This window comes from Galeopterus variegatus, unplaced genomic scaffold (genome assembly GCF_000696425.1).
Source record: "Galeopterus variegatus unplaced genomic scaffold, G_variegatus-3.0.2 Scaffold1770, whole genome shotgun sequence".
Classification (NCBI taxonomy): domain Eukaryota; kingdom Metazoa; phylum Chordata; class Mammalia; order Dermoptera; family Cynocephalidae; genus Galeopterus; species Galeopterus variegatus.
Window position 1 is genome coordinate 321,107 of NW_007727881.1, and position 9,371 is coordinate 330,477.

Sequence of the window (9,371 nt, forward strand, 5' to 3'; positions counted from 1 at the left end):
AGGTTTGGATCCCTATATAGGGATGCCCAGTTAGCTCACTTGGGAGAGCGTGGTGCTGACAACACCAAGTCAAGGGTTAAGAACCCCATACTGGTCATCTTTTAAAAAAACGAAAAGTTTTTTTTTTTTTTTTAAAGAGAGACTCACCTTACCTTTAAGGATGCATGTAGGCTGAAAGTGAAGGGATAGGAAAATATATTGTATGCAAATGGAAACCAAAAAAGAGCAGGGGTAGTTATACTAACATAAGACAAAATAGACTTTAATTCAAAAACTGTAAAAAGAGAGAAAAACATTACATAATTATAAAGGAGTCAATTCATCAAGAGAATACAACTATTCTAAAAATATATGATCCCAACATTGAAGCACCTAAACACACAAAGCAAATATTAATAGATTTGAAAGGAGAGAGAGATTGTAATATAATAAGAGTAGGGGACTTTAATACCGTGCTTTCAACAATCAACAGATCATTTAGAGAAAAAATTAATAAGGAAACATTGGATTTGAACTACACTTTAGACCAAATGGACCTAACACATACAGAACATTTCATCCTATAGCAACAGGAAAAAATATCTTTCTCAAGTGTTCTCAGAACTTTCTCCAGGATAGATCATATATAATGCCACAAAACAAATCTCAACAAATTTAAGAGGACTGAAATATTAAGTATCTTTTCTGACCACAATGGTATTGAACTAGAAATCAGTAATAGGAGAAATCTTGGAAAATTCACAAATATGTGAAAATTAAACAACATGCTACTGAACAACTGCTATGGTTTAAATGTGTCCTCAAAAATGTGTTGGAAACTTAGTTGCCATTTTAACATTATTAAAAGACGCGGACTTTAAGACGTGATCAGGCCACAAGGGCTCTGCACTCATGCAGGGATTAATGCCGTTATCGCAAAACTGGATTCCTGATAAAAAGGAGGAGTTTGGCCCAATTTCTCCAGTCTTGTGTTCTTATTTGCCCTTCTGCTTTCACTTTTACCCCATGGCATGACTCTTGCCAGATGCTGGTGCCATGCTCTTGGACTTCTTGGCCTCTAGAACTGTGAGCCAAATAAAATTCTATTGTTTATAAATTACACAGTCTGGTATTCTGTTATAGCAGCAGAAAATGGACTAAGACATAACCACTGATCAAGGGAGAAATCAAAAAGGAAATAAAATACCTTAAGACGAATGAAAATGTAAACACAACATACCAAAATCTATGGGATACAGCAAAAGCTGTTCTAAGAGGGAAATTTATAACATTAAATGCCTATATCTCCATGGAAAAGCCTCTCTTCCTGCTATTGGAAGCTTGTAGACTATTCAGTTGTAAATTTGGTCACCATCACCCAAACTACTCATTCTGAATAGCCTAGCCTATGGTCCGGGTGTGAGGCTGAGTTGGAGACCACCGTCAGTCTTCCCAGAGCATTCTCTTTCCATGTCCAGTTTCTTCTTTCTACAGTCCCAATGGATTTTGGTGAACATTTTAGCAAAGACTCAATACATTGGATGACAAAACTTTCATAATCGTCAGACTATGCTTTTCTGGAAGTTTGCTCATTTATATTTGCTGCCTTCTTTTGAAGAGTATATATGGGGGTGCCCCACATCACATCCTATTTCAGTTAGTGTCCCAGCAGGATACAGATAGTACACTAGAAAATGTTTAACTTTAAAGAAATTGAGCAAGGGACCACATGAATACAGAGCTGTGAGTTGCAACAAGAGGTGTTGATGCACCAAGAGACTAGCAACGGTGGTCGGCTACCCTCAGGCCTGAGAAGGGGTGGGAGCTGGAGCTGTGGAATGGGGGCGCTCAACAGAGGCCACTTGCCAGAACCATAGTGAAGCCAGGACAGTATGGGCAGGGATATTACCAGAAAGCTGTCTCGTCACACTCAAAAATTTCCTGCCCTCACCTCTCACTGGCCAAAGCTAAATAAAAGCTAGAAGACAAGGAAGCCACAACAGGTTGTAGGTGTCAGTATGCTGGGCACAGAGCAGGAAAGAAGGGTGGTTGAGGGATCTGGGGTGCAGGGTGGGAGGTTATAATGGCCATAGACACCTAGTGCGTGCGTTCAGAGGTGCATATTCTATACCTGGTTTATCGTCAGCGTGCATTTTATCCCCTGTTGGTAGGCTGTCTGATGGAATAGGGTACTTAGGATTCTACATTTACCTCTTCTTTCTAATCACCTTACCAGGGTTATCCTGGAATTATATCCTTTCTCCAAGGTGGTTGTTTTACTCAAGGAAACAGAATAGCATTTCCCAGAAAATATTCTTCACCAGTTTCTAAATTTAATTTATGAGGTTAGTTCTGACTCATAACACAGCACTATTTATAATGTCTCACAGTATTTAAGGGAACTGATTATTCAATTTGCTTTGCTATTTTATTGCAAGCTGCTTATTCTTGAGCTTTTCTTGTAGTTATAATTGTAAATTACACTACCATGACAAATCTGTTTCTAAACACAATCCTCTGCAAGACTGTTTTTACCTAGGGCAGCTATATAATCAGAGTCTGTCACAGACACCTCCAACTCAGTTACAGAAAGTGTGGTTTAGCCCCAGAGTAATTTTCTGACCTTTGGGTCAAGTCAGACTTAATTGAATTGGTTATTTCTGGAGAATAAGTATCATCTATTTTATGAAAAAGAACAAGGCAGGCATAGATCTGCTGATTGTAAAGGATACTACGACGTTGACAAGTGTTAACAGAAAGTAGAGCGACATCTGTTTGCATCTTGGGAAGGCTGGAAGATGTCTGTAAACAGGAGTAATGGATGCATATATATACTTTTTTTTCTTTTTGTCTTTTTTTTCCGTGTCAGGCAACGGATCGCAACCCTCAGTGTCGCCCCCGTACCGGACCGGGACCGGCCACGTGATCGCAACCCTCGGTGTTGCTCCCGCGCCTCGCTCAGCCAGTGAGCGGGCACCAGTCTGTATGTGGGATCCGAACCCTCGGCGGGAGCGCCACCGCGCTTCTCAAGCGGCGCACTATAGCAGTGCGCCACCAGGCCGGCCCGAGGATGCATATTTTTATTTTGCCAGTTCAGCGTCAGAACTTCCCTTTCCAGTGTTGAGGGATCTGCCATTGTATATTTCTAGGCAAAGATAGATCTTGCCTACTACTATAAAAGCCAGAAGTTCACTTGTCCTGACCCCCCGCAGCCTAACCTCAGGCACGGGATGACCAGTACTTGACCAAAATTGTGCTCCTGCTTTGACTCTCGAGTAAGTGATACAAAAAAGCAAAGACAGTTTAAATGTACTCGTTCTGGTAGGGGCACGGTGGCAATGGTCATGGTGACTGTGGATTGAGTTACCTTGTGAATTGCACTTGTTTGGTGAGGGTGAGAGTGGTCAATCTGCCTTTAAGGAATCACTGAACCATCTTGGACCCAAGGACTGCCATCATCACAGTGGGATACTGTGAAGTTTAGACTCTTGCTTCCCTCTGAATAAGACACCATCCAACGACATGCCAATATCGGTTATTTTAGAAGAGGCTTAACAAAATAGATGGAAGTGTGTGCCTTTCAATAGCTGTGAGACTGACCCCAGAAGACCTGCCCTCCCCACGTCCTGTCACCTGTCACTTCTTCCCACCCCCACCTCACTCCCTCCTTTTACTTCCTAAATACTATTCACATTCCCAGCACAGGACCTGGACACTTGCTGTCCCCTCTTCTAGAATGCCCTTCCCCCAGTTATTCCCATGAGAGCTTTCTCACTTTTTTGAGGTCAGCTCAGAAGTCCCCTGCTCAGAGAGCCTTTTCCTATTACCTTACTAAGAGGTGCCCACTCCGCCAACAACACACACCGCTTCCCTACTCTCCATCTCTGTTCCCTGCATTATTTTTCTTCCTAGCGCTTAGCACAGCCTGACATCATATGCTTATTTGCCAACTGTCTGCCATCCCCTGGATGAACGTTCTAAGCTTTTCCATGAACTCTCTGCCTACGTCCCATCTGCTGTCACCATTTCCTCTCATTGCTAGACACATTTTTCACTTTGCATCCTGAGAGTAGCAGGTAGGTTACATTTTTTCCATCAGGTCGGTTCTTATTCTTGTCAGCAAAGGCAGATCCTTGTCTTCTCAAACCCACTGGCAAATGGTGAGAGAGCTAATGCCCTTTCCTTTTTAATAGCTAGTTACTTGAATAAAGTGACTGTGGCATAAATAATAGCATCGGCCAGCTGACTGCAGCAGCTTCAGGAAAGGATAAAGGCCTGCTTTCAGGAAAGGAAGGCATTATTTATTTTCATGTCCTCTTTTTTATGCCCAGTAAACGGCTTCGCATAAAACAAGCACCTGAAATATCTTTGTGAAATGACTGAGCTTTCTTAAACCTTAATTAGTTATAATTTTATTTCTTCAGTGTTGGGACAAGCATTAGAAGGGTCTTGAGCTATTAATTACCCCAAAATGGAATTCTTTTTTCTTTTAAATGGTATGTTAAAACCATGTTAAATGGTTTTTATTACCAATGCTTAAGACGTAGGTGTAGGTTCCGCTCATTTTTTTCCCCCTTTGATAAAAGATGACATATTTAACACTGAATGCTAAGAGCAGTATCATTCTCATTTTCAGTGACTATACACAACTCACTAGGGAATAAATCCAGGTTTCAGAGATTTTTCTGTTTAATCATTCGTAAATATTCAAATTACCTAAACCTCTAGTTTTTAAAATCTCCCTCCCCCATTTTTTTTAAACATAGTTAAGCAAAGGAAATACATTTGGCATGAGAGCTCCAACACTAACAACCATTTGTTCATAAGTTAAGAGTCTATATAACATTTGTGTTATGAACTCTAAGTTAATACTATAAAACAACTGCATGAGATAGGCTGATTTTATGATTTTACAGATGGAGAAATTCAACCAATTTCTTTTCTGACAGAGCAGGACTTAAACCCTGGTTTCTGGTGCCAAATTATATTTCCTTTTTCCTACAAGCTGCTGCTTTCTCTCTATATAGTTCCAGGTTGGATGCTATCTTTCATTTTTTTGTATTGAAATTTCAGTTTCTACTTCAATTTGACATCTTCCGAGGTTTGCAAATAACCAAGATATTAGCAGTAGAAAATACTCTTGAACGTAGACCCGGAGGATTTCAAAATTAGAGAAGACCTTAAAAATACTTTGTGTAAGGACCACGTTATGCTTTAATCTCTTCTTTAATATATTCATTTAATCAACAGTTGAGCACCTCCAAAATTGGAGACCTCTATATCACTGGAAAGAGCCCAGTTCATCTCTTGAGTACTTTTGACTACTAGGAAGTTTTTGTTTTGAAACTGTCTCCTTTGAAAATTGGATCCAATGATCTGCTTTTTAAAGGCACTTCACCCTATAGTGACTCTAGTTTAGCTTCTGTGCCTGACCTTTTTTTCCTTTAGGCCAATAACAAAAAAATAAAGTGCCACAATAGCTATTGTTTATAAAGGGTCCACTACAGCTCAGATCTTGCAAGGTCCCCCTGAATATTCAGTATCTGGATGTCTGCTATATATATTATCATCTGCCAGGTGCATAGTGAGTATTTAGAATACAAAGGTAATAATAGCTAATATTCCTTGAGTGTTTACAATGGGTCAGGCACTCTGAATACTTTAAATATATTATTTAAATCTTACAGTTCCAAAAGGTAGAGACTATTATTAGCCTCATTCTCCAGATGAGGTCATGGAGGCAGCACAGTTGCCCTAAGTCACACAGCTGGTAAGTGACAGCTTTGGTTCTTAACCACTACACAAATTGCCTCTAAGAAAAGCCTGGGAAGATAAAAAGAGCACAGTGCCTGCCATCTTGGGGCTTCCAGTCTGCAGGAAAGAGGGAAGCAGAAATAGAAGACTTCTATGTGAGGAGGTAAAGGGGCTATGCAAAGCGGTTAGGCAGCACAGAGAACAGGCTATTCTCACTAAGAGGAAGCCCAGGAGGGCTTCCTGGAAGAGGCAACACCTACTTAGAGGAATAAGTCAGAGTAGATAGTAAAGCATAGGAGGTGGGCTGGGAGAAGGGTACTCCAGACAGAGGGTGTGGCATGCACAAAAGAACAGAAGTGAGAGAGAGTGGAGTGTGAGCAAGGAAAGGGGTGGTAGCAGTCCGGGGTGCTGGGAGACGCTGTGAAGCCAACAGGCAGCAGAAAGTACAACTGAGTCAGGGCCACCCACAGGGATAGATGTGTTCTGGCAGTGTAAACAAGATTTGCAGAAGTTGCGTCACATTTTAAATGGAGATATGCAGGTTACTATTTTTAAAAAGCCTTTCTGGAAAGAGATTTACACTATGAGAAATCCAGATCAACACATTTTATGTTTTCTTAAAGTAGGTGATCACCATTACTAAAACGATGCTTCCATCAGCATCATTTCCTTCCCAGGATATGTGTTCTAAATCTCCACAAAGGGATGTGCGTGCATGTTTGTCCTACTGCAATAAACTCTCCTTGCCATGGGGAAGCTCGTTTAAAGTAGGTGATCACCATTACTAAAACGATGCTTCCATCAGCATCATTTCCTTCCCAGGATGTGTGTTCTAAATCTCCACAAAGGGATGTGCGTGCATGTTTGTCCTACTGCAATAAACTCTCCTTGCCATGGGGAAGCTCGTCGCTCCCACACGGATGCCACTTTCAAAGTCCAGCAAATGCACTAACAGATGCATAACCTATCCAGACAGTCACCAAGAAGCCCTTCACTGCTCATTCATCCAAACGTTTCATAGGTTAGATCCATCATCATCCTTGGGCGAAAATCAAATATTGCCACCTAACATCTTCTGTATATTTTTTAAACTCACAGATCTACACCAGACCATCTAACCAGAGAAAATCCAGCCTTATCCATGTGAGCTGGAAATGTTAATCTGCGTAACTAAAGGAAGCCAGGTGGCCGGCGGCCCTCACATCCACAGCAAGCTATTTTACTCAACAATAACAAGTTGTATATACATTGGTTTCCGTGGTTTGCTCATCTAAGCCGCTTTGCAGGTGGCTTAGGAGACACAGCTTGTCTTTCTGCCTGTTAAGGAGCAGGCAATGTCACGTTTATCTCCAACACGTTATAAACTAGTGTTTCATAAATATAAGCCTCTTTGTCTATGAAGGGAGGTTTCCAGAGAGGTTAAGAGACAATCAGTGATGGTCCTTACTTTACTATTTTGCCTGCTGTCTTTTCAATTACCTTTTGTCTTCCCTGCGAGAAACATTTCTCTCAAGTGCATGCAAGATACTGATGAATTCCTTTCCGATCTGAATTCAGTGGAGCCCAAAGAATACGCTCTAAGAAGTAAGTAGGTTTCCCTGGCCCATGGGGTTTCCCTGCACAGGGCAGGCTGAGGTTTGTGCTGGCAGAGTTCTAGATAAACTCTTGAGAATTAAAAACACAGAATCAAACAGGGAAGAGATGAGCCTTAATTTACAAATGGTGCCAGGAATCAAGGGAGGAGGAATTTTTATTGTAGAAGCGTATACTGATTGTCCAGCTAGGAAGAATCTTAAGGGGACCAACCTCTTAATAAGATGAGAATTGTTTATAAATTGTGTGAGGCTTTTGACCGTTGCTGAAGTTGATAACATTTCATTGTCATATGAGATAGCTTGGTTTATTTCTTTTTCTAGACATTTAGTCTACTTTTGATAATGAGTTACTCCATTATTCAGGGAAAAGTTTTGCCAATTATGTGCTTGATAGTAAATTATAAGTGTGCTGGGAAATGCACTGGCTGAAGCTGGAAGAAGCCAGACTATAGCCAAGACCCTTTGCACACATTACAGATGAACTTCAGGTGGCCCCATAATTTTTTTGTTGTTACTTTTACAAAACAATTCTCAAAACTGAAGGACACATACCTTCCTGCTGGAAAGGAGCAGGAAATCAGTTTCATTTTCAGTGGGGTATCCTCACCTTCAGGATAATACTTCATTGTTGATGCAGTGGAAACTACTAAGAAAAAAATGTAAAAACTCACTCTTTCCAAAGCCAGATAAACTAATATAGCAATTTCCACTTCATTTTGAATGCATGGCTAATTTATTTTGTATTGAAAAGCACTTAGTAGCATAATATGTGTCATAAAAATAAGCAGTTTTGAGCTAATACTTTGTAATTCTTAATAGGACAGGATTTGAAGCACTTGCCATTCTACACTAGATTAGATATCCTGGTATTTAATGAAATGCTGAGAAAATATGAATCCAATTAATTCAATAGCCATCCTCAAGTTCCATTTTGGAATTTATTATGTTTTGCTACAACAGTTGGTGACACTGATAGGGAACATTCTGACAAAGCCAAGCTAAATAAACTGGCCAAGAAAATCCAGAATGTGCAATGATTGTCTCAGATTTCTGGTGATCAGGTTGTAGCACATGTCATCATTAGTCACAGCCATGTTACTGCTATATCTGCATTACAATTTACTCTCTAATCATGCACCAACCACCTTTCATCTGTAGGAGACTGAAAACTGAACATTTTTTAGTTAAAAAAATTTCCCCAGGATAAATGGTTCAAGAAAGAATTGAATGATTTATGTAAATGGGAAAGATGACTATTCATTTATTTTAATAGACGAATATACTATCTATAGCTGTTTTAACTGATTTTCATTCTAATGTACCAGAAAATACTTGGCATTTTTCCTTTGACAGTTTGCCTGAGATTTTTTGAGCATAGCATATGGTTCTGACCTTAGTTCTCAGTGTGGTTTTCCTGACAGTCACATGGATGGAAAAGTAATGAGTCCATAGATAGTGAGTACTTTTAGATGGCAGGCACCATTCTGAGTCCTGTGCAGGAGTTGTGCCAGGTAGTCCCAACAGCCATGCTAATGGGGGAGGGGAGTATTATTATCATCTCTATTTTATAAATGAGGAAACTGAGTCACAGAAATGTAAAATATCTTGCCCAAAGTGGTAGAAATAGGATTTGAGCCCACATCCTCTGATGCCTGAGCCTGCATTTTCAGTCATTGCCTAGAATAAGCAACAAGAAACAAGAAAAAGCGAAACAAAAGCCGGCAGACCTACGTGAATCAACTTGGAGGGTCACACAGAAATAACATCAAGAACAAAAAAATGAGCTGCAGGAGATTATTTTCAGTATAAAGTTTAAACAAATGCAAAAGAAGGCTCATTTTGCTGTAGGCATGTTGCACAAATCTTAAGAAATGCACGAAACTAACTTTCAGATTAAGTCCAGGGGTTACCTGGGAGAAGACGATCAGGGTGGGAATACAGATGGGAACACACTAGATTTCACATGATCGGTCAAGCTTTATTTTTTTAAGCTGGGTGACGGAACATAGGCGTTTGTTTTATTCTTCATGCCTTTTTAATATA